Below are 8,219 nucleotides of genomic sequence, written 5' to 3'. Positions count from 1 at the left end.
CTGCGGGTAAATCGGCGGGTAAATCTTATTTTTTCATTCTTTAATTTCTTTTAATTTTTCGGAGGCATCCAAGTCCACTTTCGTCACAGGGGCGCACGGAGCTGCTGCCGCCTGCTTACGTATAAAGATCAGTATATTTTGACTAAAACGCTAAATCTTTTCGTGAGCTATTCAGCGCTGACACTACCATTTTCGCACAGATTCGGCTTTAGCACGAGAACGACGAGAATCCAGAGCCCTATAGTGGTACCCGAAATAAGTCTTTTATGCCGTGGCATTATGGCGTAGTGAGTGAGAAAAAATGTTTGGGGGGGGAGGATATGCTCAATGAACGCACAGTTTTCGCCAGCTTCCATAAAAGGTTGGCAAAATTTCCGGTAGGTTCAATCTGTGTGAGGGGTGCATGCCTCCGCCTGCAAGTCAGAACTATGGTATATCTGCCCACGACAGGGGTGTAGTTCCCTATTAAGATAGTCCAGCCCCCCCCCCGATTTTTAGGAAAAGTGGACCCAATCCAGGGAGAAATCAGTTTGTTGGCGTGTTTTGGAAGTGGCTCGCATCTTTTTCTGCTGTTCAGTCCCCCTCCCCCGTCATTTTGCGAAACTGCGCCTCGGCCCGTCAGTGTGTACAAAACAAAAAATCCTCAGGTAGCGCAACCGAAAGCTTCCCGCTGAATCGTCTACACCGCGCATAGCTCAGGAACCACTGAGCCCTAGCCCCTGCGCCCCCTCCCCCAGATCTCAGCGTGATGGAGGACGGCGCACTCCCGCACCCTCACGATCGTCCCCTCCGTGACATTAGCCAACAGCCGGTGCCGTCGGCCGTCGGCTCCCGCTTCGGTCACGGGGCGTCAAGGACACGTGTCCCCCTACGGATTTTTTTTTGCCATGGATTAAGTATGTCTGCTATTTCTGTTTTCAACTATTTCAAGTCGTCCGTTGTCATTATGTATGCATCTGTTCGCGATGCATGCCAAGCTATGTAAAAGTCCGCACATACCGAGCCGTGGCAAACTTCCCCGCGCCACTCCTCCAGTCCACCCCACATACCCGTGCCGTGCCCGGTCTCACGCGTCGATGATAATGCTGCGGCGACGCGGCCCTCGTCTGACCGCGCGGCAACGCGACGAACGTCCGGCTCGACCCGGCCGCAGTCGACGGCGGGGGCGGCGCCGCCGCCTTCGCGCCGCCGAGCGGCGCAAAGTGCAGACGCGGCGCGCGGCGCGCGGCAGCCGGCGCGTCACGGGACCGATAACGTGACACGGATGCGGTGCGCGCGACGGCGGCCGGCGCGGCCCGCGTTGACATTGCGCGACGCGATTGATTCACGCGCTGCGAGGAAGCAAGTGAGTAAAGCGGGCCGCCCGAGGCTGCGCGCTCCGGCTCGACACCGACACAAGGGGGTGGGCGGGGTCGCGAGCTGGCGAGGGAACGTCACTGGAAGGTTAGTCATCGGACGCGATCGGCGAAACAAATACGTGACCGCGCGCAACAGCAACTGAGGCGGAGGAAGTACGTTCCAACCGCAGCCAACGCGGACTTTTATGACCTTCCTGACTCAAAGCACCAAAAGCACATCCGACACAGCATAGGGCATATCTGACTCTGACTCCTCACTCCGAGTCACACGGAGCTGGCCACGACCGTCCGGTATGCAGACGGGCGAGCCCACCGCAGTGTCGGCACGACCCCGAGCCCACAGCCGCTCCCACGGGAACCGTTCGGCGCCGAGACAGACACCGGCACACCCAGCCCCCCAGGAGCGACCCGAGGGGCCGGTCCCGGCGGCGGCACCGACGGCAACGACGGCGGCGGCGGCGGTAGCGGCAGCGGCAGCGGCGGGCGCGTCGCACAGACAGCGGGAGGGTGCGCCGGGGCTTCACGCGGGGGCAGCGCAGAGGCGGCGCGTCCCGCTTGGCAGCAGCATTGTTCGATGTCCGCGGCGAGGCGCGTCCGGCGACCGGTACTGACCCCTCTCAGTCGTCGTATCGCGACCGGGAGGTCGTGGGTTCAAAGCTCGACAGGCGCCATGCTTTGGGGTCTCTCGAAAAAAGTGCGATAGGATGCGATGACGATTAACAACGTCTGTGTGCTCTGCACGAAAAGGGAACACAGTGTGCCTAACTGTGTGCTGAGTTAAGTCATCCGACCAAAACTATTGGATTTTTACGCGGCGACAAAGCTGCTATGATTAGCAACATCACCGCTGTACCCGTCCTGATATCCGGAGCCATCGGTCACGCATTTCAACCACGTGACAACAGCTGCTACAAACTGATGGACATAGCCCCAAATTAGCTCTGAAGCTTCACCTGCAGACAGAAGAACTTGTATCCCAGCCTCACCCAGTTGATAAGCGCCTTAACCAATGATCTCTCAACGATAAAATGATGGATGGCAGTGACCCCCCCCCCAAGGGGCTTCCGGGCGAGATGTAGCTACCCCTTTTGGGAGGGCTTAGTCCTGCAAAGGTTTCCGAACGATTTTTGCGGTGACCCAGTAAGGCTATCATTTAAAAGAAGAAATCAGCCACGACAGATTCGGTACGAGGAAACTGCTACCACTTTTGCGATATTCATTTCCGGTCGGGCTTGGCAACTCCTTGCCTTCTGTGCTGCCGTGAAGCTATCAAACAGAGCTAACTCTCACCAAAAATGCAGTCCACTGCCTCCTCGCCTCCCACGCTCCATCTTGCTGCCCCCTACAACCAGGAGAAATACCAGGGCCTGCTGTGCTTTCAACTAAAAAAAAATGCGTTTCATTGGGCCGATCACTGTGAAGCCATGTAATCGAAAGCGTCATCCCTAAACGCCGAATCTGTGAAATACCAAGATGAAGAAACGATTTGGAGATGGCTGTGGTTTATCCACAAGAAGCTTGCTCCTGAAAAGACAAGCTCTCGACTACTCAGCGGGCGACTTCGTTCCTGACTGTACGTTCCAAGACCGGTAGGTGGTCTGACCAACACGTGCAAACGTCTACTCCAAACCCGTACTTCGCTGGCGACGACAGGTTCACAGCTGATAGCGTACATTGGACGGAGTCCAAAGTTCAGAGTTCAGAGCAGTTCGTCAGTTAGCGGGCTGCCGTTGCTGACCAACCGGTTCCACCCGGTTCCACGCGCATTCGGTTCCGCCACCAAGGACGCGTATTTGGTTCCACCATCAATGACGCGTGTTCGGTTCCACCATCAATGACGCGTATTCGGTGCAATGATCAACGACACATATTCAAAAGCCGTTAATACCGGCGCTTGCGGGCCTCGCCGCGGCACTCAAACATGAAAAAACACCGCAACGCAAAAAAACAAAAACCAAAAACCTCGTATCGCATGGACAGTCGAGCAGCCAGGCCGTCAACTTCACCAGCATGGCAAGTGTTCGAGAACCAAACATGGGGTCGGACCAGCCGCTCCCGCTGATATCATTCAGCGGTGATAACGGCGAAGTGACTTGTACGCTGTGCACTTCGAGCTTTGAACATTTTAACCGCTTACGCACGGATACGTACCATCGGAATACTGAGTGGAAAGACGGACAAACACGACGCTTTTGTCTTGCATACTGTGACTTGCGCATGTGTATTCCGGTGGGTTAGTACATTCGTTTTTCTGTAGTACTCCTTTCTTTTCAAGCTTCTGACGCAACCACTTTAAAAGAAAACACTCCGCGCGCAGATATGCTTCTAAAAAATGCAAACCTTGATGCATCCATCCGTGAATGGCTTTTCGCGAACTGACGACCTGCGCGCCACTAACTCACGGCCCGTCTGTGCTGCCCCATGACCTGTACACCACCCACTGAAGACCACAAGACAGGCGCTCGGATATCAGGCCGGGAGGGATTGTGTGTCACAGAAACGCAACACCGTGGGAAGCTCTGCCGGTGAATGTGGCTACGGCTCCAGCCATTCGATTCCCTGGCCGTATGCACGACTTATGTTAATGTTGCGGTGCCTATGCCGCCACACTAAACCGCATGCATGGCTAAAGAGCTGACGAGGCCGGCATAGTCCACATAGCTTCCACCACCAGCACGGCACGTCTCACTAAGCCGCGTCCGCCGACAACCGAGGGCCTTCCGGCCGCCCACCGCTCGGGTCGCCGCCCACCCCCGCGCCGTCGGGCTGACCTGACTGGACAATGCAGGCCGTCACTTTCCCCGCCTGAATCACGTGGGATTGCCATCGCGCCGCGCCGCGCGGCACCGCGTCAGGGCGCGTCCCCCGGAGATGGCGGCGCAGATTGCACGTGCCGTTACGGATGTGCCGCCGGGTCCGGGTCGCTCCGGCCGTCCACTGGGAGACGGAAGGTGACGATTGTCTCTGACGTCACGTGGAGCCGCTGCCGGTCGCGGAGAGCTGGATGGGATGGGATGAGATGGGAAGGGGCGCTCCCTTGGGATAGACACTCGATCGTTCGCACGACTGTTTCGCGAAAATTTCAAGCACTGAGATACGAAAAAGCATCCCATGTGCAACGTTATGCCTTTAAAAAATCGCATGACTGATGATTCGATATTTCGAATCATTTTTTGCTCACGATCTTTATTATGGCATCGCACCGCTATGCCAAACCAGGCAGCAATTGCAAGACATCTTCATGTATGAAAGGACATCAAGGCCACCTGCGCCTGCTAGGTTCTAATCAAACCACACAAAATATCAACGCCGTTGGCATGACGACCAGCCAACGCTGTCGCCATGCCAACGTTCGGCCGTGATCGCAAGCACCCCGCCTCGCCGGTTTACCGAACGCACCCCGTCTCGCTGGGTTGCCGAACGCACCCCTGTCTCGCTGGGTTGCTGAACGCATCTCCGCGCGGGCTGACCGAACCGGACGCGACGTCACCGGCAGCACAGCAGAGCGGCGGCGGAGGGGGCGGCCGGGGTGCCCCCGACCCGGTTGAGTCAGCCGGCAAGGACGGACGACACTGCGGAAAGCCGGTCCTACACGCCACCAGCTCGTAGGCGGCGGTTTCCTCCAAGCGCCGACGCCTTTCATCGATTTCCGCCGATGCGTTCAGTGCACTGGCGCGTGTCCGGTATTTGGTATGACGTGTAAAGTACCGGGCCGCGCCCGAAGCTGAGTGGTGTAAGTTGGTGCCGGGCCCGAGATGGTAAGGCTCCGGGTACGGTTTCTGGATGGTTAAGCTCCGGGTACGGTTTCTGCTTAACTGTTCGCAAGTCGCTGGCCACCGGTTTACGCATCGCCGGCGCCCTCGGCATGATTTCCCCGAATTACCAAAGACGGGATCACAGGCGCCAGAGGCTGGTTCACGAGAGCCAGAGGCTGGTTCACGCGAGGCAGAGGCGGGTTCACGGGAGGCACAGGCGGGTTCACGGGAGGCAGAGGCGGGCTCACGGCAGGCCGAGGAGGGTTCACGGCAGGCAGAGGCGGGCTCACGGGAGGCGCAGGGGCGCTCACGGGAGGCGTCCAGCCGCCCGTGCCGCTGACTCAGCGGTTCCAGTGGTTTGGCCCGCCCCGACCACAGCCGAGCGCGCAGGGCGGCGGGCGGCGCACTGACTCAGGGAGCACTGGGACCGGCCGCCACCCCCGCCAACCGCCGCCACTGAGCTGCCGAGTCACGCCCGAGTCAAGTGGAGTCGAGTCAGACTCGGCCGCCCACTCAAATGCAGCGACGTCTGAAGCGTAGTGGAACACGCCCGAAGAGCGCCGGCGTCGCGGATTTGAGACTATCGCTTTATATATTGGATGAGGGCAGCCATATGAAAGAGCCCACGCTGCTCACTACGACAGACAGAAGCGTGGTCTAAATGCAATGACAAGAGGAGAGCACGGCACCTGAGCATTGATACCAGGAAACACAAAATGTGAGGTCTTCTAGCAACGCTAATGAACGGCAGCATGTGGAGGTTGTTGCGTCAGCTACCAAAATATATGACTGCAATGAGCACGAGCATCACGGCCACTCACGCCCTTGCTGTAATAAGCCGGTGAAATATTGGCGCATCACGCCAGATTCGAACCCGATTCTCAGGACACACGTCCGCACCAAATACGGCCGAGGAAGCTATGACATTATTCAAATTGTTCTCAGTCCTCTGCATCGATGACCAGGCTCCCTTTGCGCTACGTGACATGGCTGAATCCAACAATGCGCGAAAATCGAAAATTTTCTGAAACTAAAAAATAGAGAACGAAGAAAACACAGGCAAGTTTTCAGTCGGAAATCTGGCCTCCTGCCTACACCTGGTTTTCGTCGGCTAAACCCCTGCTCAGTGTGATTTGAGCGCGGTAAAATATGTTGGGTAAATATCTGACGTGTGCCGAAGCTCAACAAATGAAGTGGAAGGAGAATTCCTCCAAAATAATTCCCCCAGAATGATCCCAAGGTTTCGGCCCTTCTTGACGAATTTGGAGTGATCTCGGTCAAAATGGCGATGAAGGGGCGTTTGTTTCGTAAACTGTGAAGTACGTTTGTGAAGAACATTATTAACATGGATAAGACAGCACTGATAGCCTTATCCATCGTTGAAAAACCGGGAGAATGCAGATATAGATGGGTTGATATTTCGGCAACATGCCTTTATCGAAACAATGGCAGAAGTGAATTCACCTCTGCTATTGTTTCGACACGGGCATGTCGTCGAAATATCAACCCACCTATATCTTCATTCTCCTGTTTTTTTTTTCTCCGAGAAATGAGGCTATCACTACTGTCAAGCGTTTGTCCCCATGGACAAACAAAGGGAATGAGACGTCACATGAATTCATCCTCATTCATGGCTACTGTCGGAGACAGTCGGCTAGCTTTGATACCAGCCAACCACCCACATATGACATCACAAGCAGCTTGATACCAGCCAATCACCGATGTATGATGTCGCAAGCAGCTTGATAGCGGCCAATCACCGACGTATGACGTCAAAAGTAGTTTAACACCAGCCAATCACTGATGCATGCCGTCACCAGCAGCTTCCGTGACCACAAACCTGCCGCAGCAAGCCGCACAAAGCAACTCAACAAGCCACTGTCAATCCACATCACCTGGACCTTCAGCTTCGGCTACGAACAGGTCATCGCCTGATGAAGCTCACACGCCGGCCACCCAAAACCCCCGGAGTCTGAAGCGCGTTAATTTGGGGAGGGGGGGGGGGGGGCTGTGATCCACTCTCTCAAAGAGCGTTTGCTTTAGCACCGTGTGTATCTGTGGCAATCTCTAAAAACTAGGATGCACTTGTAATTTCTCGAATTTTGGCATATGGGCCGAGAAAACAAGGTACAGAAAGGCGGAGAGGTAGGGAGTAGAGAGGTAAAGGTAAAGAGGCTGCCATTCCCTAAGAACGGGAGCATCCCTCGCCAAGGGGCGGATTTAGGACTTTGTCAAGTTGCTACACTTCTACAAGTTTCTTACTGTGGGCAGCCCTATAAAGCCAGGCATGCTACGCATGCACATACACGGAACTCCTTACTTGCGCTACCGTTTCTGGTCGTCTGGATGCCCAAAGACGACTTTGTTTTGTTTCACTTTGTTTTTTTAAACAGCTGCATCCGTTCGGACGGTTATGGGCCCCTCCGGACCCAATGGGGCCCATCGGCATGGTCCATGAGGGCATGGTCCCGTACCTCACCCCACCCCCTGTATCCGCCACCGATCCGAGCAGCTTAATAGATGGGGCCCTTTCAAGAACATGGGGCCCTCCATTCAAATAAGAGCTTCTCAGGATACAATGTGTGTGGGGGGGGGGGGGGGGAGGGGGCTACCAAACGATCGAGTGTGCCCGAGCAGATAGACATATAGGGACCCCGCGAAGAGCGCAGGGCCCTCAATCCAAATAGGAAGTACCCAAGACCCAATGCAGAGGGACCCAAAATGATCGCGTGTGCAAAAGCAGGTTAACAGATAGGGCTTCCAAAAAGAGCGTAGGACCCTCCATTCAACTGGAAGCTCTCCAGACCCAATGTAAATGGCCCCAGAATGATGGAATGTGCTCGAGCAGGTTATCAGAAGGGGCCCGACACGAGCGTAGGGCCCTCCACTCCAGTAATAAGTACCCAAAACCCAGCGCGGAAGATTCTCGAACAATGGAAAGTACCCGAACAGGTTATCAGATGGCCCCGATAGGAGCGTAGGGCCCTGACTTCAAACGCCAAGACCCAATGTGTAGGACCCCCGAACAATCCAGTGTGGCCGAGGAAGTGAACTGGGGGGGGGGGGGGGGCGCTCCGATGAGCATGTAGGGCCCTAATTAAGTGAC

Source organism: Pollicipes pollicipes, unplaced genomic scaffold, assembly GCF_011947565.3.
Source record: "Pollicipes pollicipes isolate AB1234 unplaced genomic scaffold, Ppol_2.1 Scaffold_6052;HRSCAF=7182_pilon_pilon_pilon, whole genome shotgun sequence".
NCBI classification, from domain to species: domain Eukaryota; kingdom Metazoa; phylum Arthropoda; class Thecostraca; order Pollicipedomorpha; family Pollicipedidae; genus Pollicipes; species Pollicipes pollicipes.
The sequence above is the reverse complement of the archived record's forward strand: the minus strand, read 5'-3'. Positions refer to the sequence as shown.